This window comes from Arachis stenosperma, chromosome 4 (assembly GCF_014773155.1).
Source record: "Arachis stenosperma cultivar V10309 chromosome 4, arast.V10309.gnm1.PFL2, whole genome shotgun sequence".
Taxonomy (NCBI): domain Eukaryota; kingdom Viridiplantae; phylum Streptophyta; class Magnoliopsida; order Fabales; family Fabaceae; genus Arachis; species Arachis stenosperma.
Window position 1 is genome coordinate 106,022,315 of NC_080380.1, and position 26,143 is coordinate 106,048,457.

At 38.6% G+C, this 26,143-nt stretch overlaps 1 non-coding gene across 1 annotated transcript; it reads left to right on the forward strand.

Moving 5' to 3' along the window:
* The first annotated feature begins 21,490 nt into the window (after window positions 1–21,490).
* On the forward strand, window positions 21,491–21,598 carry LOC130977701 (small nucleolar RNA R71). The gene has a single exon (XR_009085383.1). It is a non-coding gene; the product is annotated as a small nucleolar RNA R71 (small nucleolar RNA).
* Window positions 21,599–26,143: the final 4,545 nt, after the last annotated feature.

Consider the following 26,143-nt stretch of genomic DNA (forward strand, 5'->3'; position numbering starts at 1 on the left):
CATGAACGTGTGCATGCGTACGCGACCACCCCTGTTTTTTTTTGTAAAGTGAATTTTTAACCTCTCAACCATTTCTCGAGACTTCCAAACCTATATAAACCCATATAAGAGTCTAGAGCTAGTGTAATTGAGGATAGAGGAGTTAGAAGCAAGAATTAAAGAGATGAGTTGGTGAATTGATAAGAGATGAACAAATTGTGAAGTAATGGATGATAAGTGATAATGAAATGATGAATGGTAAATGGTTGAATGATATTGAACGATGAGGATGAAAGAATTTGATTAAGATATGATGGGAGTGATTATGATGTTAAGAAGTGATGAACGATTGATTATGATTGAGCTATGAAGAGAATGATTTTAAAAATGATTTACTTGCAGTGGTGTGATTCTACTTGCCGCAGTACAGTGATTCTACTTGCTTTTGAAAATGATTTACTTGCAGTGGAGTGATTTCACTTGCCACAGTAGTGTGATTCTACTTGCTTTTAAAAATGATTTACTTGCAGTGGAGTGATTCCACTTGTCGCAGTAGAGTGATTCTACTTGCCTATGAAAATGATTTACTTGTGATGGAGTGATTCCACTTGCTGCAGTAGAGTGATTCTGTTTGCCAGATATACCTGCCTGGGTAGATGCAATGGAGTAATTTTACTTGCTCCGAACATGTCGAGTTTGGCTCTATAACCGACAGATGATATTATCAGCCATAGGACAGGCATACATCATTTGCATATTTTGATTTGTTTGGGTTTGCTTAATTGTATCGTTTGCCTAATTGTATATCTTACATGATTAAATGCTACTTGCCTTACTTTAATCTACGTGTGTATTTCCTTGTTTGCATTGCTTGTGTTTGCATAACTGAGAGGTCCCTCATACTGGTATTGGTTGATGCTAAAGGCTATCCTTGTTGAGATAGAATGATGAAAATGGTTGAATAATAAAGGTTGATATTGAATGGGATGATTTGAGCCTCATGGGTTGATGTAGTAGAATGATTCCACTTGCTATGAGTGAAAAGTTGATATGTTGATATTATTATTAAGTTGAATTATCTGATGGCTGGTTCTGGTTTTGGATTTATTTTGTTGGAGAGTGGTGAAAGTATGAGAAATGTTGAATTAGTTTAGACTCCCTTAGGATAGTTGCCAATTTATGGATTAGATATAACTTAGGATGGATATGATGGGGTATGGAGTTTAAAATTGCTTAACAAGTTCGGGTTGCCATATGCAGTATTTATTTGACACTTTTACCATACTGGGAACCTATGGGTTGGGGGTTCTCATTCCGTATATATATATTTTCTATTTTATAGATGCAGGTCCTGGTGCTCAGAAGTAAGTTGCGGTTCTTTTGAGAGATGGTAAAGATCATTGAACTTCTGTTTATTTCTTTTGGAACTTGCCTATAGAGGCCTTGATATATATTTTGGGAGATAGGAAAAATACTATTGTCAACTTATTTATTTTTTAACCCTAGTCGGCCTAAACTTCACAGGTCATCACTAGTCGGCCTAAACTATCTTTATTCTATTCTACCTTAATCTTTTATTTATTTCATTTTTCGATCGTGCATTATCTTTTCTTTTTATCAATACGTGAGTGTTTCCGATTCACGATTTTATTTTTACTCATTTTTAAGCTTCTCGTTTAGTAATTCCTTTCAATTATATGCATATTATGAATCCACCTTGAGTCGTATCACCTTATTATCATCGACTTATGACTCGAGCATAAGGACTTGAAAATTAGGGTGTTACAGCAATGGCTACTATAACAGTGGCGTGCAGCTCACCGACAAGCTCCTTCAACAAAGTTGGTCATGGCTCTCCAGTGATGGTAGCAGCGGTGCACTTCTCTCTTCCTCTCTAGCTCGAAAGTGGCTACAACCTCCCCTTACTTCGCCGGCACTATCATCTTTTCCTTCTCTCCTCCATTTCCACTTCTTGATATGTGTCTGTGAACTTTCTCTGTCTTTGTTGCTCTCTCTCTCATTACTAAAAAACTACTTATTACAGACGGATATTTTCGACAGATTTTGCGAGGAAATTTTTATTGGAAACAAAGAAAAATGAATTAGCATGAATTACATATGGAAAAGAGGATCTGGTGATAATTCTATCGGAAAAATAATTTTTTTTTGTGAAAAATAATTACTGACAGAAAATCTGTCTGTATTTAAATGAACAAAACCATTGCATTTTATTAAATTATTACAGACAAAAAATCTATTTGCAATTTAAAATATTCGGTTGGAAATGTTAAAATAAAGGTTTGGGGATCACGTTCTCCTCTTCATTTCATATCACACTTTTGTGCCTCCACACTCATCCCCTCTAAATACTCCCTTGGCAGCGCTTCTCGACCTTACAACGACGTCGCACCGAATCTCTATTGCATTGAACTTTCATCGCACTAAGGCTCTGTCATACCCCTTCCTGGTTCTTCTCCGTCACACCCTTCCCATCAGCCTTGCTCGCGTCGCTCCCTTTCGAACCCTAATGTGTGTTTCTCTCTTTGATCTCGCCACTAGTGCTTGCTCTTTGCCACGTGTTGCTGTATTTCTCTCTTCGATCTTGCCTTAGCTGTGTAAGTAACCATAATCTCCTTTCTCTTTCGTCACTGTTTTCTTCCATTCAATTCCATCGCTAACTCTAATTATGTTATCTTATGTTTCATTGCTAACCCTAATTCTATTTCCTATTCTATAACAAGAACTTCTAACAGTTACAGTTCTTTATTTTGTATTCTTATAAACTTGTTTGTGAAATCTAGGTTCCTAAATGCATTGACAAGCTAGCACAGGCAGGCATCAAGCTATGGGTTTTAACTGGTGACAAAATGGAGACAGCAATCAATATTGGATAATATTCATAGTCATGAAGATTCGATAAACTTTTATGTTGGTTGTCGAGGGCTTAACACAATCCTCTGCTTATGTGATAATACTACGATGTCTCTTCTTCAGGTATGCTTGTTACACTGAATGTCTTGTCATTGGGTAATATTTCAGGTATGCACTATGATGTCTCTTCTTCAGGTATGCCTAAAATAATTCTTGAAGTGGCACTGAATGTTTGAAACTCTGATACTGGGATGCCTGCCCCAAACTTTTCAAGGTTAGTAGATCTAGATTCAAGATAAAAGATATAATACTTGATACATTCATGGGTAACAATTTCCTAGTTTTGTCTCAAGATCACCTAAATCCTCAATTCCAAGCCAAGAGTAGTAAAAAGCTACTCTAAAACTAAGAGAAGTATTTTTACAAACACTTGGAAGGCATAAAAGTAAAACATAATAAAATTGCAAGAATAATAAAATCTAAAGCTGCCAAATACAAGAAATCAAAAAGAACAATTAAAAAAAAGCAGAAATAAACATGAAAACATGAATTGCATTAAAGGAAATAAAAATTAAACAAGATTTCATAAAAATAAAAGTAACAAAATAAAAGAAATAGCAAGTAGAACTACTAGAGAATTAAGATGCTAGAACAATAAAAAGTAGAGAAAACTAAATTAAAACAAGAATTAAAACCAAAACTAAGGGAAAAACTAAACCTAAAATCCTAAATTCTAGAGAGAAAAACGAGCTTGTCTCTCTAGAAATCTAACCTAAAACATGGCCTAAAACTATCCTAATTGCTCCCCCTTGATCCTTCTTGAATTTAGCATTAAATATTTTAGAAATGAGTTGGATTGGGCTAAAACTGGCCTTGAAATCATGACCCACGTGTTTACTTAAGTAAATCATGTGCTGCAACTCGTGCGTACGCATGAGGCATGTGTACACACACACAACTTGGATAATTTGCAACAAATGCGTACGCGCAAGTGTGCAGATTTCCAAATCTCCATTTCTTCATGAATTCTCCACTTTCCATACTTTTCTTCACTTCTTCAAGCCATCCTTGCCTTCCAATCCTTAAATCACTCAACAAACACATCAAAGTATCAAATGGAATAGAGGTGAAATAATTTTAGCAATTTTTATGCATAAAAAGCATGTTTTTAATCACTAAGCATAATTTGGAGAAATTCACAGAAACATGCCATTTCAGCAAATAAATGCAAGATAAGTTGATAAAATCCACTCATTTCAATACAAATTTTATCATAAAATTGTGGTTTATCACGTATGCATCCCTCATGCGTACGCATCATCCTCAAGATTTAACCAATTCATGCATACACACATTATTGTGCATACGCATCTCAAAAATTCATCCCTCTGGTGCGTGTCTATGCACCCAGTTGTGCGTATGCACAACTGCTGAAAGTCCCTCTGGTGCATATGTATGCTGTAACACCCTAATTAGCCTAAGCCTTACCACGTGTCGTAAAGCAAAGGTTAATCAGAGATTACGACAATTCTAAGCTCATACATACATACATATATATATATATATATATATATAAAGAATAGTATAATCTAGAAGCCCAATGAAAGATATAGCTCAAAAACAGGATTTTAAAAGCGCAAACGTACTAACGAAGCTACTGTATTAAGGTACAAGAAACAGATATGATATACACAAGCTAATAGTATCATAGAGTAGTATCATAAGGAACTAGCCGCGTCTCGTGGAGTTTAAGCCGGCTAGCCATATACAGACCATACAGAAAACTGACAGTTTAAAAATAGCTTATACAAGTTTTGTTCTCTCATATACATGCCTCTAGGCAAAACAAAATACAAAAGTGAGAGATGTATAAACAACATAAACCAAAAAGACTCCAGAAGAATCCAAGATCCTCTGCTTCTGTCACCATCTAAAACAACTCACCGAGGTGGGTTGCGACCTGCATCTGAAAAACACAACAGAAATATGGTATGAGATTCGGAGGTTCTCAGTATGGTAACAGTGCCTAGTGATGTAGGATATAAGACCCCGGAACGTCAAAGGCAATCCTAGACCCCATATCCATCACAAGATTCAAGCTTAAAGCATTCTAAAACAGATAAGAATAAGTATGCCAACATTAACTTAAATAAACCAGGTCATCTATCTTAGGGGATTTCTACTCTAACCAAACACCGCTGTCCCACAGCCTTCACCCACCGATCCTCCATGCGATCCCATTGCCATCGCCTTCCGAACCTCCTCAATCCTAGTAGAAAACACAGATAATATACAATGCAAGTAAAGCACAAGTAGAAGCATATAAGGCAAATAATTCAGATAGCAAGTAAGCATGTTATTCAATTAGGCAAGCTATTTTAAGTAAACAAAGGATACAATAAGATAGAAAATGCATATGATAAATGCCTGCCCTACTGGCTGTGATATCACATTGTCGGTTCAGCTGCCAACCCGACACATCTCCAGTGAGACGTCGCCCTTCGGATTTTCTCATATGGGAACCCCCGAGATATAGTGCCCAGATCACTGTCCAGGTACTGGCGCCTGCACGCTCTATAGATCTGAAGGGATGCGAGCGGGATACTCTTGCCTCAGACCTCACATCTCAACATAAGCGGGATTAACCACCGTTCTTACGCTGCCGCCGCTACCTCAACAGGCGGGATTAACCACCGTCCCTGCCGGGCGCATAGCGTCTCATAATCTCAGTAAAAACGTTATTTTAATGGTTTTCAAAAAGCATTTTCAGTATACAGAGATCCATCATCTCAATCCGAGTCCCCGACTCATCTCAACCACTGTCCATTTACAATTCAGTTTTCCAACATCGACAAATCATAATTTCTCATCTCGTATATCCAATACCCTTCGTATGACATCAAACCATCCTCAGCCCGCCAAAAACCTAGGCCTCCATTTGCTAATACTCAAAACCAAGCCCAAAAGTCTTAAAATGGTGTTATAGAAGCTTACAACTATGTTGGGAAGGTAAAATAGTTGAAAAACAAGTAAATTTTAGAAACAGGAAGTGTGCGGCCCCACAGGTGTCTGTGCGTGCGCACGCCCAGGAAATTTCTTATATTATTTTTTATATATTATTTTTCTTTTATTTTTGTTTTCTTTTATATTTTACCTTATTTTTATTTTTTATTATTTTTATTTTTCTTTATGCTCTTTCTTCTTTACTTGCCTGTTTACCACATGGTACATTTAATTCTGTTTGGTGTTTTGTTCTGAGGAAAAATATGGAGAGAGATCACATGGGTTACTACTCACACCCAAGTAGTGATTCATATTATTGTTGATGGAGGAACTATCCGAATTTTGGTTGGCAAAGTCAAAAACAAAGAAACTTCAGTGCTCCATGTTCCAACTATCAAGAACCACCATCTCCATAATCATACCAAGAGCCACCATCTCCCTATTCATACCAAGAACCACCACCTCTCTATCAATATCAAGAACCATCATCTTTCTACCCATATCAAGAGCCATCGCCTCCCTTTGGTACCATAAAAATAAACAGAAAAGCCATCAGCGAAGCGACAACACCAAACTTAAAGGTTTGCTTGTCCTCAAGCAAAAAAGAATTGAAAATAGAAAGGGAAATAAAAAGACACACGAAAAAATAAAAACAAATAGTATGATAAAAGAAAAATAAAAGGATAAAAGAATAAGAGAGGTTAAAATAATTAAAATAAATAGATTATATATATAGAAAGAAGGGGGAGACGTATATGTATATAAGGGGGCGTTATTATATATATATATATATATATTACAAGCCCACCCTCCCCCAATTATATAACATATATATATATATATATTAGAGAGATATATATAGAAGAGGGGTGTTGGGTTTAATGGTTAATTAATAGGAGAGGGTGGAGGAGAGGTGTTGGTTTGAATGGGGAATGAATGAGGGGGTAGGTGGGGATGATCACAAGAATAAGGGAATGAATGAGGGACCAGCTTGCATGTTTTTTTTTCAACTCTCCCACGTTGAACTTGGAGATAGTCAAAAAATTTTCGAAGTGTTCAGTTCCTGTTCTAAAGTAGCTGCATGATCAAAACACAAGTAAAACGAAAGAAAAACAGTAAAAACTCAATAAAAATCAAATAAATAAGAAAACCACTACTACGAAAAATAACTAAGGATACGAAATTATCGGGTTGCCTCCTGACAAGCGCTTCTTTACCGTCACTAGCTTGACGGTCAGCTCCTCTAAGGAGGAGGATCATAAGGGCTCAGCTCTTCACCCATTACTTTTAACTTCTTTCATGTGTCTCGATAAAGTAGCTCAATATTCTCCAGAGAGAGAATTTAGTTTACTGTATAAATCCACACTGGATTGCTAGTCAACACCACTTTCATTCCTGGGAAGAAACCTTCAGTGGGGATCTTTTTATTTCTCCATCTTCTGGGTACTTTCTTCTTTTTGGGAACCTCCTCCTTGGTGGATGATGCATTCCCAACACCAAACTTAGGTTTGATGTCAGGAGGAATTTTATTGATTGTCACCAAAGGAGGTTTGAGCTGCAGATTCTACTGTGCATCATCAGGGGGTTCTTGAAGGTTTGGATCAATAAGCTTAGTCTGCATGCACCTCTCTTCTTCACATGATGAATGTATATCTTTGAAGACATGAAAGACCAGTTGCTTATTATGCACTCTAAGCATTAATTCACCTTCTTCCATATCAATTAGAGCTCTCCCAATGGCTAGGAATGGTCTTCCTAGGATTATAGAGGCATTCTCATCCTCCCCCGTGTCAAGAATCACAAAATCTGCTGGGAGGAAGAACTTACCCACTTTGACCAAGACATTTTCCACTAATCTGTATGTAGGCTTTATAGATTTGTCTGCCATCTGTAATGCTATCCTTGTGGGTTGTGCCTCTTGGATTTGTAGCTTCTTCATCACAGACAAAGGCATTAAATTGATGCTTGCTCCCAGTCACATAACACTTTCTCAAAGGTTGTGCTCCCAATGGTGCATGGAATTTGAAAGCTCTCTGGATCTGGCATCTTCCTTGGCAAGTTATTTTGAATTATGGCACAACATTCCTTAGTCAGGACCACTGTCTCATCTCCCTTTAAAGGCTTCTTTTTTGACAACAGCTCTTTTATGAACTTGACATAGAGAGGCATTTACTCCAAAACCTCAGCAAAAGGAATATTGATTTGCAACTTTCTGAAGACTTCCAAGAACTTTGAAAACTGCTTGTCCTTGGTCTCCTTTTGAAATCTCTGAGGATATGGCATTTTAGGCTTGTACTCAGGAGCCTTTGGCAATGTAGGATAAGTGTCAAGAGAGTCCGGGAATGGGTTGTCCGCACGCTTTGGAGAGGCGTGCTCTACTTCTTCCTTCTTCTCCTCTGGATCTTCTTTTTCAACTGGCTCCTCATTAACTTGTGCTTCCATACTTGCTACTTGTCCACTTATCAAAGTGATAGCCTTGCATTCCTATCTTGGATTCATCACTGTATCACCAGGAAATGTATTTGAGGACCTCTCAGGCATTTCCTTGCTCAGTTGGCCCATTGGCACCTCCAAGTTTTTAATAGAAGCTCTGGTTTCCTGCATAAAAGTTTTCATCATCTCCCAATTAGAATCTTGTTGGGGTTGAGAATTTGCCTGCTGAGGTGGTTGTTGTTGATGAGACTGAACTTGGCGGTTATTATGATTGTTCTATTAGAAATCGCCCTGAGAATCATTGTTGAAATTCTGAGATCTATGAGGTTGGTCCCTACACCCAAAATTTGGGTGATTTCTCTATCCCTGATTGTATGTCTTAGAGTATGGATCATTATTGGGGTTTCTAGGACCACTCCCCATGTAATTTACCTATTCAGAAGAAGATTGAGCATAATTATAATTTTCATTTTGTATAAAATTACCTGTCATGTCGTAAGGGACCTCTTGAGGTGTATTCTGGGTGTTGACAGCTGAAACTTGCATTCCACTCAACTGTTGAATAATTAAATTCATCTACTGACTCAAAATTTTATTCTGAGCAAGGATAGTATTAAGAGCTTCTACTTCCATAACACCTTTCTTCTGAGGAGTCTTAGAGTTCACAGGATTCCTGTTAGATGAGTATAAATATTGGTTGCTAGCAACTAACTCAATAAGCTCAATAGTCTCCTCCGTGTCTTCTTCATGTACAATGAACCACCCGCAGAATTATCTAAGCACATCTTGGACATTTCACCTAAGCCTTCATAAAATATATCTAGTTGTGTCTATTTGAAAAACATGTCCGGAGGGCATTGCCTAGTTTGTAGCTTGTATCTCTCCCAAGCTTCATAAAGAGTTTTACCATCCTTCTACTTGAAGGTCTGAACCTCCACCCAAACTTAGTCAGCTTCTTTGGTGGGAAAAATTTAGTAAGAAACCCAGTAACAACCTTGTCCCAGGTATCCAAACTCTCTTTGGGTTATGAATCTAGCCATAGCTTTGCTCTATCCCTCAGAACAAACGGGAAGAGCATGAGTTTGTACACCTCAGGGTTCACTCCATTTGTCTTTACAGTATCACAAATCTGTAGAAAATTAGAAATAAATTCATTTGGGTCTTCTTGGGGAAGACCATGATATTGGCAGTTTTGTTGCACTAGGGTGACCAATTGTAGCTTCAACTCAAAGTTGTTTGCAGCTATAGGAGGCACCACAATGCTTTTTTCATAAAGATCTATAGTAGGAGCAGTATAAGAGCCAAGCACTCTCCTAGGTTGTTCATTCTCATTCGGATTTGCCATATTGGCATTAGCAGCATTATTCTGATCCATAGTGAATTCTACAGCCTTGTAAAGTCTTGCTTGTTGCAAACGTCGCCTAAAAGTCCTTTCAAGTTCAAGATGAAAGTCTAAGAGAGGTTCCTTGTCTCTGTTCCTGTGCATAAACAGACAGAAAACAAGAACAGATAGAACTCTCTACGTCAAAGTGCAGAGAATTCCCAATGAGGTAACCTGTGTAAAGAGATAAAAGTATTGAATAAAACAAACAAACACTAAAATTCAAAAATTACTAGTGAAATTAAGACTAAAAATTTTCAAAATTATTAGGCAAATTAAATAAGAAAAATTAAAATAAGACTAACTAGGGAACACCAAACTTAATTTTAGAATTAAAAAGATATAGTTGACTAAAATTTTGAAAATTTAAAGCTTAAAGTTTAAATGAGACTAATTAAATAAGAACATTAAAAATAATAAAAGAATATAACAAAGGAAAAAATGAAAATGAACTAAAATAAATAAAAAAAACAAAAGAAGGTTGAAACACTCACAATGGAAGTTAAAGGAGTATATAAAAGAAATTAAACAAGACAGGGGCTGGGTGAACGAAAAACAGAAAAAAATAAAGGAAAAAAATTGAAAAATAAAAATTAATGATACTAAAATAAAACTAATTAAAAGAAAAATTATCTAATCTAAGCAATCAAACAACGAATAGTTGTCAATCACAATCAATCCCCGGCAACGGCACCAAAAACTGGGTACAGATTTTTACAACCACAAACTAACTGGCAAGTGCACCGGGTCGTACCAAGTAGTACCTCAAGTGAATGAGGGTCAATCCCACGAGGATTGATGGACTAAGCAACGATGATTAAGTGATTTACTTAATTAGACAGACAGAAAATGGTGTTTGAGAGTTCAAAAAGCATTAAACAGGAAACTCAGAATATCATAAGACAGGCAATAAATAAGTTGGGAATAAAATATGAAAAAAGCAGTTAAGACTTCAGAGTTATCTATTTTCCGGATTGATTTTTCTTATTAATTTATATTAATCATGCAAGATTTAATTCCTGGCAAACTGTATATGACTAAACGCTAATTCCTTAGACCTTTTTAGTCTCCTCTAAAATTCATCAACTGCCAATTCTTTGGTCAATTAATTCCAATTAGAGGGTGAAGTTTAATTCTAGTTATTAAGCCACAAAAATCCTAATTATCAAAAAATAAGAGGATTATATGTCACGTATCCCGTTAGATCCAGATAATTAGAATTTAGGAGAATATGTTTTCAAGCTGTTGTTCAAGTAAAGAGCTTTTCCATGTTATATAAGAACTCAATTAGAAAGAGGGTCATACTTCCGTTCCACCCAATTTCATAAAATAAAGAACGAAAACAATTCTTGAAATATAAATCAGTACATGAATTAAAATAGAAAAAAACAAGCAACAGAATCAATCCATACAATAGAAAGAGCTTCTAACCTTAACAGTGGAGGTTTAGTTGCTCATGGAAAAGAGTGAAAACTAGGATTCTGGTAAACTGTGAATTTTTGGGATGGGATGGAAAAATCCCCAGAAGAAAAGTTTCTTCTTTTTATATATAATCCTAATTAATTTAAAATCTATTTTCTAAAATTAAAATAATATCTTTTCCTATTTTAAAATAAAATTTAAATTTAAATCAGAATTAATTAACTAATCCGCGCCTTGTGGGGACCACTTGGCTTCACTAGGATCCACGCCTAACTTCATGATGTTCACCACATAAGGCGCCTAACCTGAACTGAAGAGGAGGCAATGCACCTTACTTGAGATGGGAGTGCGCCTTACTTTAAGGATAGCAAATGTTGCGTGATGTTGTTGTTTCTTGCGCGTAACTTGAGAAATCTCAAGTTAGGCGCAGCCTTGGCAGCGTTGATGGAGAAGATGTATAGACTATTACATATCGTTGGAAAGCTCTAGAAGTTAGCTTTTCAACGCCACTAGAATCACATCCATTGGACATCTGTAGCTTGAGATATTCAGGTTTGAGTGAAGAGAGGCCAGGGTTAACAACATCATTCATCTTCTTCTCTTTCTCGCCGGAAACTCCATCGAATCTGGTCGAATGCTACCTAAAATAAACAGAATTACACACGACTCCAAGTAACATCCATAGGGAAGATGCTCACACATCACATGCCCAGGAAATTTCAAAATGTGTGCGTACGCACAGGTAGCAAAACTTAGAAAATCTGTTCACTCGCATAACCTGTGCTAGCGCCCCTAATAGAATGGCCTTCCCAATGCGTGCGTCCACATAGGCTTGTCCATCCGCACAGGTTGAAATTTTCCCTTAGATATGTGCGCGCACAAGCTGTGCTAGCGCAACAAACCGAACGCACTTCCCTGCCTATGCGTGCGCACAGATGTGTGCGTCCACACAGATCAAAATTTTTGCAGGTTGTGCGTCCGCACAAGGGTGTGCGCCCGCATATATTAGAAATGATGAAATTCTGCAACTTTGCAGAATTTCAAATTTTTAACACCAACTTTAAATGATCATAACTTCCCTTAAAAAATTCTAAATTTGGCAAAATTTATATCAAATTAAAGCTTTTTCAAAGATCTTTAATTCTAAATAAATTTCAATCAATTTTGAAAACCAAGGCAAAAGTTATGATCGAACAAAGTTTACCAAAAACTCAATTTTACCAAACTTCACCATTTACACAATTTCTTACCATACACATTCCAAATCATACCAAACCATTTAAAAACCTCATATTTCATCAAAATTAACCTATTATGCGATAATACAGCAACATCACCACATTTCCCTTCACATTTCAGCATCCTCAACATCAACACCAATATATAACACTTTTACAACCATAATGCCAAATCATCAAATTTAACATCACTTACATCATCATTATTCCTTTTCAAGTTACACAATCAATCATCATTCTCATATTACCATCATCCATCATAATCAAACTCAAAAATCATTAATTCCTCATAAATCACCACATACCATCATTTAACAACTCAATAACCATTTAAATTCAATCCTATCCTATGGGTCACTAGCCTAAGTGTCCATGAATATTATACACTACATAGAAGAAACTGAAACCATACCTTGGCCAATTGCCTATATGCACCAAATCTCCAAATTAGCACAAACAAGCTTCCAACCACAATCCAAGCTTTCAATTCCACTCCAATAATCACAATTAAGTTCCAATAGCTCCTAAAGCCACAATAATCAAACTATATATGCATAAACCATCATAAATCAACCTAGGGTTCATCATAAATAAAACTTTCAAAAGGGTTCAAGGTCTCTTACCTTTCCCACCAGATTTAGATGTCAAAACCCAAAGCTAAGCAACAATTAAAGCAAATCTAAACATCCAAAATCACAAAAACTCATTTAACCCAAAGCCCTAATAAACCTGAAATTTTGAGGAAAGAAACTGAGAGGGATTCGAGCTTTTCTTACCAGTTTCTTATATGGGTTTTGTGGAGCTCTTCACAAGAAATGCGTAGTCGCTGACGGCATACAAATCGGATCACCGTAGCTCGAGATATCGCAAGTTGAAGTGGAGAGTGAATAGTATTTTCTTTTCTCCTCTCCCTCTTTTCTTTTCTGATGTGTGTGTGTGTTTAATGGAGTTGTGGCTGGTTTGGTTCACTTAATGAGCCTTTTATATGTTGAGCTTGGGCCTAACTTGGGTCCGGTCCAACCCGTTAGCATTTTTAGCCTGTTTGGCCCAATTTCGGGACAAACCTTTAAAATTAACGCCCGGTTTTCAACTTCTAATATTTTTCAAAGGTTTTCAACAATTTTTCACTTTTCTCGTGAATCGGTTCAACTGCCGGTTCGTAGTTTTTCACGGTTTTTCATAGCAAGCACATTTTCTGACTCAGAAAGACCCACTGAGTCAAAAAATCACCTTTAAATCCTTAAATTCTCTTTCTAACTTTTCCGAATCTAATTTGGGCAATTAGTGTCTTAATTAATAGGTTGATTAGTTGCGGTTCTTACATTCTCCCCACTAAATAAGAAATTTTGCCCTCAAAATTTGAATTAGCTGATAAAAGCTTGGGATAATCCTTGTGATCACTACTTTTCACAACTCAAATAATCCCTAGTAATGGCCCCAAAGACTTGGTGCTCAATACCATGGCATAAACACAACTTCGCACAACTAACCAGCAAGTGCACTGGGTCGTCCAAGTAATAAACCTTACGCGAGCAAGGGTCGATCCCACGGAGATTGTTGGTATGAAGCAAGCTATGGTCACCTTGTAAATCTTAGTCAGGCAGACTCAAATGGTTATGGATGATATATGAATAAAACATAAAGATAAAGATAGAGATACTTATGTAATTCATTGTTGAGAACTTCAGATAAGCGAATGGAGATGCTTTGTCCCTTCCGTCTCTCTGCTTTCCTACTGTCTTCATCCAATCCTTCTTACTCCTTTCCATGGCAAGCTGTATGCAAGGGTTTCACCATTGTCAATGGCTACCTCCCATCCTCTCAGTGGAAATGTTCAACGCATCCTGTCACGGCACGGCTATCCAGCTGTCGGTTCTCGATCATGTCGGAATAGAATCCAGTGATTCTTTTGCGTCTGTCACTAACGCCCCACAATCGCGAGTTTGAAGCACGTCACAGTCATTCAATCATTGAATCCTACTCAGAATACCACAGACAAGGTTTAGACCTTCCGGATTCTCTTGAATGCCGCCATCAATTCTAGCTTATACCACGAAGACTCTGATCTCACGGAATGGATGGCTCGGTTGTCAGGCGAGCGCTCGTTTGTCAGGCGAGCAATAACCATGCGTCGTGTATCAGGAATCCAAGAGATATCCACCCAATCTAAGGTAGAACGGAGGTGGTTGTCAGGCACACGTCCCTAGGTGAGAATGATGATGAGTGTCACGGATCATTACATTCATCAAGTTGAAGAACAAGTGGTATCTTGGAACAAGAACAAGCTGAATTGAATAGAAGAACAATAGTAATTGCATTAATACTCGAGGTACAGCAGAGCTCCACACCTTAATCTATGGTGTGTAGAAACTCCACCGTTGAAAATACATAAGAACAAGGTTCAGGCATGGCCGTGAGGCCAGCCTCCATGATCTAAGATAGCATAAAACTCGAAGATAGCTACCAAGATATCTAAATACAATAGCAAAAGGTCCTATTTATAGGGAACTAGTAGCTTAAGGTTTACAAATATGAGTAAATGACATAAAAATCCACTTCCGGGCCCACTTGGTGTGTGCTTGGGCTGAGAATTGAAGCATTTTTGTTTAGAGACTCTTCTTGGAGTTAAACGCCAGCTTTTGTGCCAGTTTGGGCGTTTAACTCCCATTCTTGTGCCAGTTCCGGCGTTTAACGCCGGGCATTCTGAGGGTGACTTTGAACGCCGGTTTGGGCCATCAAATCTTGGGCAAAGTATGGACTATCATATATTGATGGAAAGCCCAGGATGTCTACTTTCCAACGCCGTTGAGAGCGCGCCAATTGGGCTTCTGTAGCTCCAGAAAATCCACTTCGAGTGTAGTGAGGTCAGAATCCAACAGCATCTGCAGTCCTTTTCAGTCTCTGAATCAGATTTTTGCTCAGGTCCCTCAATTTCAGCCAGAAAATACCTGAAATCACAGAAAAACACACAAACTCATAGTAAAGTCCAGAAAAGTGAATTTTGATTAAAAACTAATAAAAATAAACTAAAAACTAACTAAATCCTACTAGAAACATACTAAAAACAATGCCAAAAAGCGTACAAATTATCCGCTCATCACAACACCAAACTTAAATTGTTGCTTGTCCCCAAGCAACTAAAAATCAAATAAGATAAAAAGAAGAGAATATACAATTAATCCCAAAAATATCTATGAAGATCAGTATTAATTAGATGAGCGGCGCTTTTAGCTTTTTGCCTCTGAACAGTTTTGGCATCTCACTCTATCCTTTGAAATTCAGAATGATTGGCTTCTTTAGGAACTCAGAATCCAGATAGTGTTATTGATTCTCCTAGTTAAGTATGATGATTCTAGAACACAGCTACTTTATGAGTCTTGGCCGTGGCCCAAAGCACTCTGTCTTCCAGTATTACCACCGGATACATACATGCCACAGACACATAATTGAGTGAACCTTTTCAGATTGTGACTCAGCTTTGCTAGAGTCCCCAATTAGAGGTGTCCAGGGTTCTTAAGCACTCTTTTTGCCTTAGATCACAACTTTATTTCTTTCTTTTTTCTTTCTTTTTCTCTTTCTCCTTTTTTTTCGTTTTTTTTTTCGCTTCCCCTTTTTTTTTGTATTCACTGCTTTTTCTTGCTTCAAGAATCATTTTTATGATTTTTCAGATCCTCAGTAACATGTCTCCTTTTTCATCATTCTTTCAAGAGCCAACAATTTTAACATTCATGAACCACAAATTCAAAAGACATATGCACTGTTCAAGCATACATTCAGAAAACAAAAGTGTTGCCACCACATCAAAATAATTAATCTGTTATAAAATTCAAAATTCATGCAATTCTTCTCTTTTTCAATTAAGAACATTGTTTATTTGAGAGAGGTGATGGATTCATAGGACATTCATAACTTTAAGGCATAGACACTAAGACACTAATGATCATAAGACACAAACATGGATAAACATAAGCATGAAAATTCGAAAAACAAGAAAATAAAGAACAAGGAGATTAAAGAACGGGTCCACCTTAGTGATGGCGGCTTGTTCTTCCTCTTGAAGATCCTATGGAGTGCTTGAGCTCCTCAATATCTCTTCCTTGCCTTTGTTGCTCCTCTCTCATGATTCTTTGATCTTCTCTAATTTCATGGAGGAGGATGGAATGTTCTTGGTGCTCCACCCTTAGTTGTCCCATGTTGGAACTCAATTCTCCTAGGGAGGTGTTGATTTGCTCCTAATAGTTTTGTGGAGGAAAGTGCATCCCTTGAGGCATCTCAGGGATTTCATGAGGAGGAATTTCCTCATGCTTGCTCCATCTTTTCCTTAGTGATGGGCTTGAGGTCATGCCTTCTCAGTTGAACCGGCTTCCTTCTTGAGTCTCTCTTCCATTGGGCGTCCTCTTCACAAATGACTGTGAGGACTTGGTCCAACCTTTGATCAAAGTTGACCCTTTTTGAGTTTCAAAGGGATCTCGGGGATCACCTTCTTCGAGGCCACAACTTCATAGAAGTGGTCTTGATGCACCCTTGAGATGAATCTCTCCATCTCCCATGACTCAGAGGTGGAAGCTTTTGCCTTCTTTTTCCTCTTTCTAGAGGTTTCTCCAGCCTTGGATGCCATAAATGGTTATGGAAAAACAAAAAGCAATGCTTTTACCACACCAAACTTAAAAGGTTTGCTCGTCCTCGAGCAAAAAAAGAAAGAAGAGAGTAGAAGAAGAAGAAATAGAGGAGATGGCGATGGCTTTGTGGTTCAGCCAAAGGGGGAGAAGTAGTGTTTAGGGTGTGTGAAAATGAGGGAGTGAAGATGGGTTTATAAAGGGGTGGAGAAATGGGTAGGGTTCGGCCATATTGGGTGGGCTTGGGAGGGAAAGTGGTTTGAATTTGAATGGTAAGGTAGGTGGGGTTTTATGAAGGATGGATGTGAGTGGTGAAGAGAAAGATGGGATTTAATAGGTGAAGGGTTTTTGGGGAAGAGGTGTTGAGGTGATTGGTGAATGGGTGAAGAAGAGAGAGGGTGGTGGGGTAGGTGGGGATCCTGTGGGGTCCACAGATCCTGAGGTGTCAAGGAAAATTTAACCCTGCACCAAGTGGCGTGCAAAAATGCACCCTTTTGCCAATTCTGGCGTTAAACGCCGGGCTAGTGCCCATTTCTGGCGTTTAACGCCAGCTTTTTGCCCTTTTTGGCATTTAACGCCAGTCTGGTGCCCCTTTCTGGCGTTAAACGCCCAGAATGGTGCCAGACTGGGCGTTAAACGCCCAATTGCTACCCTTACTGGCGTTTAAACGCCAGCATGTTCTCCTCCAGGGTGTGCTGTTTTTCTTTCTGTTTTTCATTCTATTTTTGCTTTTTCAATTGATTTTGTGACTTCCCATGATCATCAACCTACACAAAACATAAAATAACAAAGGAAAATAGATAAAATATAACATTGGGTTGCCTCCCAACAAGCGCTTCTTTAATGTCAGTAGCTTGACAGAGGGCTCTCATGGAGCCTCACAAATACTCAGAGCAATGTTGGAACCTCCCAACACCAAACTTAGAGTTTGAATGTGGGGATTCAACACCAAACTTAGAGTTTGGTTGTGGCCTCCCAACACCAAACTTAGAATTTGACTGTGTGGGCTCTGTTTGACTCTGTTTTGAGAGAAGCTTTTCATGCTTCCTCTCTATGGTGACGGAGGGATATCCTTGAGCCTTAAACACAAAGGATTCTTCATTCACTTGAATGATCAATTCTCCTCTGTCAACATCAATCACAGCCTTTGCTGTGGCTAGGAAGGGTCTGGCAAGGATGATGGATTCATCCATGCACTTCCCAGTCTCTAGGACTATGAAATCAGCAGGGATGTAATGGTCTTCAATCTTCACCAAAACATCCTCTACAAGTCCATAAGCTTGTTTTCTTGAGTTGTCTGCCATCTCTAGTGAGATTCTTGCAGCTTGTACCTCAGAGATCCCTAGCTTCTCCATTACAAAGAGAGGCATGAGGTTTACACTTGACCCTAAGTCACACAGAGCCTTCTTAAAGGTCATGGTGCCTATGGTACAAGGTATTGAAAAGTTTCCAGGATCTTGTCTCTTTTGAGGTAATTTCTGCCTAGACAAGTCATCCAGTTCTTTGGTGAGCAAAGGGGGTTCATCCTCCCAAGTCTCATTACCAAATAACTTGTTATTTAGCTTCATGATTGCTCCAAGGTATTTAGCAACTTGCTCTTCAGTGACATACTCATCCTCTTCAGAGGAAGAATACTCATCAGAGCTCATGAATGGCAGAAGTAAGTCCAGTGGGATCTCTATGGTCTCAGTGTGATCCTCAGATTCCCATGGTTCCTCATTAGGGAACTCATTGGAGGCCAGTGGACGTCTATTGAGGTTTTCTTCAGTGGCGTTCACTGCCTCTTCCTCCTCTCCAAATTCGGCCATGTTGATGACCTTGCACTCTCCTTTTGATTTTCTTCTGTATTGCTTGGAAGAGTACTAGGAGGGAGTTCAGTAATTCTCTTGCTCAGCTTTCCCACTTGTGCCTCCAAATTCCTAATGGAGGACCTTGTTTCAGTCATGAAACTTTGAGTGGTTTTGATTAGATCAGAGACCATGGTTGCTAAGTCAGAGTGGCTCTGCTTAGAATTCTCTGTCTGTTGCTGAGAAGATGATGGAAAAGGCTTGCCATTGCTAAACCTGTTTCTTCCACCATTATTGTTGTTGAAACCTTGTTGAGGTCTCTGTTGATCCTTCCATGAGAGATTTGGATGATTTCTCCATGAAGAATTATAGGTGTTTCCATAGGGTTCTCCCATGTAATTTGATGACAAGTCATCTTAGCCTAGTTTCACTAGTCTTTTTCTTTTGTTTTCACTTGAATTATGCACTTTCTTGAGGTCTAAGCAAGCCAATTTGGGTAGATTTTCATGCTTCCTTTGATTTAATCAACCATAGATGAATTAATGCAATTTCATGAGGTTTTATGCTATAATTGTTGCATATTATGATAGATTGAATATCTCATGATCTTGAGCATAGCTTTGATGTGTTTGGTTGATTAATGATAGGTGAAGAAAGCTTGGAGAAAGGTTGAAGCAAGAAGGAATGGCTAGGAGCAAAGAGAGGGCAATGGAATAAGTGAAAATGAACCAGGAAGCAAAAAGCTGGACCAAAAGTTAGCCTCAAACTTTTGCACAAACTTTTGGGTGAAAAGTTAGCCCCAACGTTAGCCCCTAACTTTTGGGCTAACGTTGGCACATGAGAATTTCTCCCTGGGGCACCAAAAGTTTGCGCCAACGTTAGCCTCCAACTTTTGGGCTAACGTTGGCGCATGAAAAGAACACCCTGGCACTAAAAGTTTGCGCCAACGTTAGCCTCTAACTTTTGGGCTAACGTTGGCACATGAAGAATACACCCTGGGAGCAAAAGTTTGCGCCAACGTTAGCCTCTAACTTTTGGGCTAACGTTGGCGCATGAAAATCAAAGAGGGAGGAGCAAAAGTTTGCGCCAACGTTAGCCTCTAACTTTTGGGCTAACGTTGGCGCCATAAGTATACAAGAGGAGGCCAACGTTGGAGCAAAAGTTAGACCCCTAACTTTTGCCCCAACGTGGATAGCAGCAAAGCATGTCTACTGATATGAAAAGTTAGAGTGAAAGTTAGCCTCAAACTTTTACTCAAACTTTTACTCAAACTTTTGCAAAACTCCAACCCGGTTCAATTGGTTCACTTTGATTCCTCTCCAAACTCCAAGAGCAATCAACCAATGCCTCTCTCAACCCAATTCCACCAAGAGCAAAGGCCCAATTCAAAGCTTGAAGATCATTTGAAGAAAGTGTATAAATAGGATAGAATTCAAGTTATTCGGGGAGCTTCCCTTTTTAGTTTTCATAGAGCTTTCTTTTCGGTTTGCATTGGGAGCTCACTTTTACATTCTAGCACTGTTGTTTTAATTCAAGAGAATTGGGGAGGAGAATTGATCTCTCTTCTTCCTTGTTCTTGCTAAGCACTCTTTACTTTCCTTGCTTCGGATCTTAGGGGGAGAATTGAAGAAATTCTGTTTCAATCTCACCTTGGGATCTTGTTTAATTTTCTGCTTAATTGAATTTCAGTTTCGGTTACTTGCCTCTTCATCTAATTTCTTTGCAATTTACAATTTCCTTGTAATTGTTCTTGTTGGATCTAGGAAGGCATTGAGATCTAGACTTGGTTTTCTAGTCTCTTGGGTCCTGAGATCCGGATTTCCTATTTACCACTCCCTGTTTAATGTTTCCATGCTCATTTACTTTTCTGTTTAAGATCCGGTTTGATCCAAGCCATTCTCTAATTCTCTGCTTGTTGCAATTTTACTTTTCCTTGTTTAATTTCTGCAAATCCAACTCCCAATTCCCTTTACAATTCAAGCCATTTACATTTCTTGCATTTTAAGATTTTGCAATTTACATTTCTTGCGTTCTAAGTTTCTGCCATTTAATTTCTTGTTCTTTAAGATTCAGCACTTTAACTCCTGTTCTCTTTATTTTCATGCCAAGTACCCATTCCCTTTACTTTCTATGCAATTTAAATTCTGCAAATCACAAATCACTCAACCAAATCTTGATTCGCTTGACTAAATCAACCACTAAACTAAAATTGCTCAATCCTTCAATCCCTGTGGGATCGACTCACTCCCGTGAGTTATTATTACTTGATGCGACCCGGTGCACTTGCCGGTGAGTTTTGTGTCGGATCGTTTTCCGCACATCAAGTTTTTGGCGCCGTTGCCGGTGAGTTTTGTGTCGGATCGTTTTCCGCACATCATCATTCACCTCTTCTATTGAAGGGTTCTCAGGATCATAAGCTTCTTCTTCAGATGAAGCATCCTTAGTACTGCCTGGTGCAGCTTGCATTCCAGACAGACTTTGAGAAATCCAATTGACTTGCTGAGTTAATATCTTGTTCTGAGCCAGTATGGCATTCAGAGTATCAATCTCAAGAACTCCTTTCTTCTGATTCGTCCCATTGTTCACAGGATTCCTTTCAAAAGTGTACATGAATTGGTTATTTGCAACCATTTCAATTAGTTCTTGAGCTTCTGTAGGCGTCTTCTTCAGATGAAGAGATCCTCCAGCAGAGCTATCCAAAGACATCTTGGATACTTCAGAGAGTCCATCATAGAAAATACCTATGATGCTCCATTCAGAAAGCATGTCAGAAGGACACTTTCTGATTAATTGTTTGTATCTTTCCCAAGCTTCATAGAGGGATTCACCTTCCTTCTGTCTGAAGGTTTGGACTTCCACTCTAAGCTTACTCAATTTTTGAGGTGGAAAGAACTTTGCCAAGAAGGCATTGACTAGCTTTTCCCAAGAGTTCAGGCTTTATTTAGGTTGTGAATCCAACCATATTCTAGCTCTGTCTCTTACAGCAAAAGGGAATAGCATAAGTCTGTAGACCTCAGGGTTAACCCCATTAGGCTTGACAGTGTCACAGATTTGCAAGAATTCAGCTAAAAACTGATGAGGATCTTCCAATGGAAGTCCATAGAACTTGTAATTCTGTTGCATTAGAGAAACTAATTGAGGCTTAAGCTCAAAGTTGTTTGCTCTAATGGCAGGGATAGATATGCTTCTCCCATAGAAGTCGGGAGTAGGTGCAGTAAAGTCACCCAGCACCTTCCTTGCATTGTTGGCATTGTTGTTGTTTTCGGCTACCATGGGTTCTTCTTCTTTGAAGATTTCTGTCAGGTCCTCTACAGAGAGTTGTGCCTTAGCTTCTCTTAGCTTTCGCTTCAAGGTCCTTTCAGGTTCAGGGTCAGCCTCAACAAGAATGTTTTTGTCCTTGCTCCTGCTCATATGAAAGAGAAGAGAACAAGAAAATGTGGAATCCTCTATGTCACAGTATAGAGATTCCTTGAGGTGTCAGAGGAACAGAAAAATAGAAGGAAGAGGTAGAAGAATTTGAACCTAGTGAGATAGAGTTCGAATTGTGCATTGAGGAGGAGTGGTACTCCATAAATAGAAGGATGTGAGAAGAGGGGAAGAAATTTTCGAAAATTAAATAAAAGATTTTAAAAACATTTTGAAAAAGATTTTGAAGATATGATTGAAAACTTTTTTGAAAAAGATGTGATTTAAATGTTATGGTTTTAAAAAGATATGATTGACAAGATATGATTTGAAAAACAATTTAAAAAGATTTGATTTTAAAAATTAATGACTTGCCTAACAAGAAAAGATATGATTCAAATATTAAACCTTTCTCAACAGAAATGGCAACATACTTGAAATGTTCAATCAAATCATTAATTGTTAGCAAGTATCTTTGAAAAAGGAAAGAAATTGATTTTGAAAAAGATTTGATTAAAAAGATATGATTTGAAAAAGATTTGATTTTGAAAAACTTTGAAAACTTGAAAAAAATCTGAATTAAAAACAGAATCTTCCCTCTTGTGCCATCCTGGCGTTAAACGCCCAGAATGGTGCACATTCTGGCGTTTAACGCCCAAAGCTCTACCCTTTTGGGCGTTAAACGCCCAGCCAGGCACCCTGGCTGGCGTTTAAACGCCAGTTTTTCCTTCTTCACTGGGCGTTTTGAACGCCCAGCTTTTTCTGTATAATTCCTCTGCTGCATGTACTGAATCTTCAGTTCCCTGTATTATTGACTTGAAAATAGAACCAAGATCAAATAAACAATGCATGCAAGACACTAAACTTAAAATTAGACACTAGACTCAAACAAGAAACATAAAATATTTTTGGTTTTTATGATTTTGTAATTTTTTGGATTTTTCGAAAATTAAATGGAAAAGAAAATAAAGGTATCAAAATTCTTAATGAGAATTCCAGGAATCATGCAATGCTAGTCTAAGGCTTCGGTCCAGGAATTAGACATGGCTTCACAGCCAGCCAAGCTTTCAAAGAAAGCTTCGGTCCAAAACTCTAAACATGGCCAATGGCCAGCCAAGCCTTAGCAGATCATTGCTCCAATAGCAAGATTGATAGAAATCAACAAGCTCTTGTGATGATAAGTTGAAACCTCGGTCCAATAAGTTTAGACATGGCTTCACAGCCAGCCAGACTTCAACGGATCATCATGAAACTCTAGAACTCATTCTTAAGAATTCTGAAAAATACCTAATCTAAGCAACAAGATGAACCGTCAGTTGTCCATACTCGAAACAATCCCCAGCAACGGCGCCAAAAACTTAGTGCACGAAATTGTGATCACTACTTTTCACAACTCAAATAATCCCTAGTAATGGCCCCAAAGACTTGGTGCTCAATACCATGGCATAAACACAACTACGCACAACTAACCAGCAAGTGCACTGGGTCGTCCAAGTAATAAACCTTACGCGAGTAAGGGTCGATCCCACGGAGATTGTTGGTATGAAGCAAGCTATGGTCTCCTTGTAAATCTTAGTCAGGCAGACTCAAATGGTTATGGATGATATATGAATAAAACATAAAGATAAAGATAGAGATACTTATGTAATTCATTGGTGAGAACTTCAGATAAGCGAATGGAGATGCTTTGTCCCTTCCGTCTTTCTGCTTTCCTACTATCTTCATCCAATCCTTCTTACTCCTTTCCATGGCAAGCTGTATGCAAGGGTTTCACCGTTGTCAATGGCTACCTCCCATCCTCTCAGTGGAAATGTTCAACACACCCTGTCACGGCACGGCTATCCAGTTGTCGGTTCTCAATCATGTCGGAATAGAATCCAGTGATTCTTTTGCGTCTGTCACTAACGCCCCACAATCGCGAGTTTGAAGCACGTCACAGTCATTCAATCATTGAATCCTACTCAGAATACCACAGACAAGGTTTAGACCTTCTGGATTCTCTTGAATGCCGCCATCAATTCTAGCTTATACCACGAAGACTCTGATCTCACAGAATGGATGGCTCGGTTGTCAGGCGAGCGCTCGTTTGTCAGGCGAGCAACAACCATGCGTCGTGTATCAAGAATCCAAGAGATATCCACCCAATCTAAGGTAGAACGGAGGTGGTTGTCAGGCACACGTCCCTAGGTGAGAATGATGATGAGTGTCACGGATCATCACATTCATCAAGTTGAAGAACAAGTGGTATCTTGGAACAAGAACAAGCTGAATTGAATAGAAGAACAATAGTAATTGCATTAATACTCGAGGTACAGCAGAGCTCCACACCTTAATCTATGGTGTGTAGAAACTCCACCGTTGAAAATACATAAGAACAAGGTTCAGGCATGGCCGTGAGGCCAGCCTCCATGATCTAAGATAGCATAAAACTCGAAGATAGCTACCAAGATATCTAAATACAATAGCAAAAGGTCCTATTTATAGGGAACTAGTAGCTTAAGGTTTACAAATATGAGTAAATGACATAAAAATCCACTTCCGGGCCCACTTGGTGTGTGCTTGGGCTGAGCATTGAAGCATTTTCGTGTAGAGACTCTTCTTGGAGTTAAACGCCAGCTTCTGTGCCAGTTTGGGCGTTTAACTCCCATTCTTGTGCCAGTTCCGGCGTTTAACGCCGGGCATTCTGAAGGTGACTTTGAACGCCGGTTTGGGCCATCAAATCTTGGGCAAAGTATGGACTATCATATAATGCTGGAAAGCCCAGTATGTCTACTTTCCAACGCCATTGAGAGCGCGCCAATTGGGCTTCTGTAGCTCCAGAAAATCCACTTCGAGTGCAGGGAGGTCAGAATCCAACAACATCTGCAGTCCTTTTCAGTCTCTGAATCAGATTTTTGCTCAGGTCCCTCAATTTCGGCCAGAAAATACCTGAAATCACAGAAAAACACACAAACTCATAGTAAAGTCCAGAAAAGTGAATTTTGATTAAAAACTAATAAAAATAAACTAAAAACTAACTAAATCCTACTAGAAACATACTAAAAACAATGCCAAAAAGCGTACAAATTATCCGCTCATCAATGTATAATCTCGCCAACTCCTCCATAGAACAGTTTACTCGGATAGGCAGAAAATGAGCAGATTTGGTTAAGTGATTGGTGCACAAAATTGAAAATCACAATTCTTCTCAACCTCGCACAACTAACCAGCAAGTGCACTGGGTCGTCCAAGTAATACCTTACGTGAGTAAGGGTCGAAACCCACGGAGATTGTTAGCTTGAAGCAAGCTATGGTTATTTTATTATTCTTAGTTAGGATACCAATTATGATTATCAGTTGACTTGTAAATGAACAAAAGGACATCGATTCAGTAATATAAAGTTGGAATAAAAATAGTAAATAATGTTGGAAAATTCGAAATACTTATTATGCAATTATGGAGAATATGTTGGAGTTTTGGAAATGCTTTGTCTTCTGAATTTCAGCTTTTCTCTTGTACTCCTCTTCACACACGCAAGGCTCCTTCCATGGCAAGCTGTATGTAGGGTGTCACCGTTGTCAATGGCTACTTCCCATCCTCTCAGTGAAAATGGTCCAAATGCTCTGTCACAGCACGGCTAATCATCTGTTGGTTCTCGATCATGTCAGAATTGAATCCATTGATTCTTTTGCGTTTGTCATCACGCCCAACACTCGCGAGTTTGAAGCTCGTCACAGTCATCCAATCCCATAATCCTACTCGGAATACCACAGACAAGGTTTAGACTTTTCGGATTCTCTTGAATGCCGCCATCAATTCTAATTTATACCACGAAGATTCTGATTAAGGAATCTAAGAGATACTCATTCAATCTGATGTAGAATGGAGGTGGTTGTCAGGCACACGTTCATGGATTGAGGAAGGTGATGAGTGTCACGGATCATCACCTTTTTCATAGTGAAGCGCGAATGAAGATCTTAGGTAAGAACAAGCGTGTTTGAATGGAAAACATAAATAATTGCATTAAT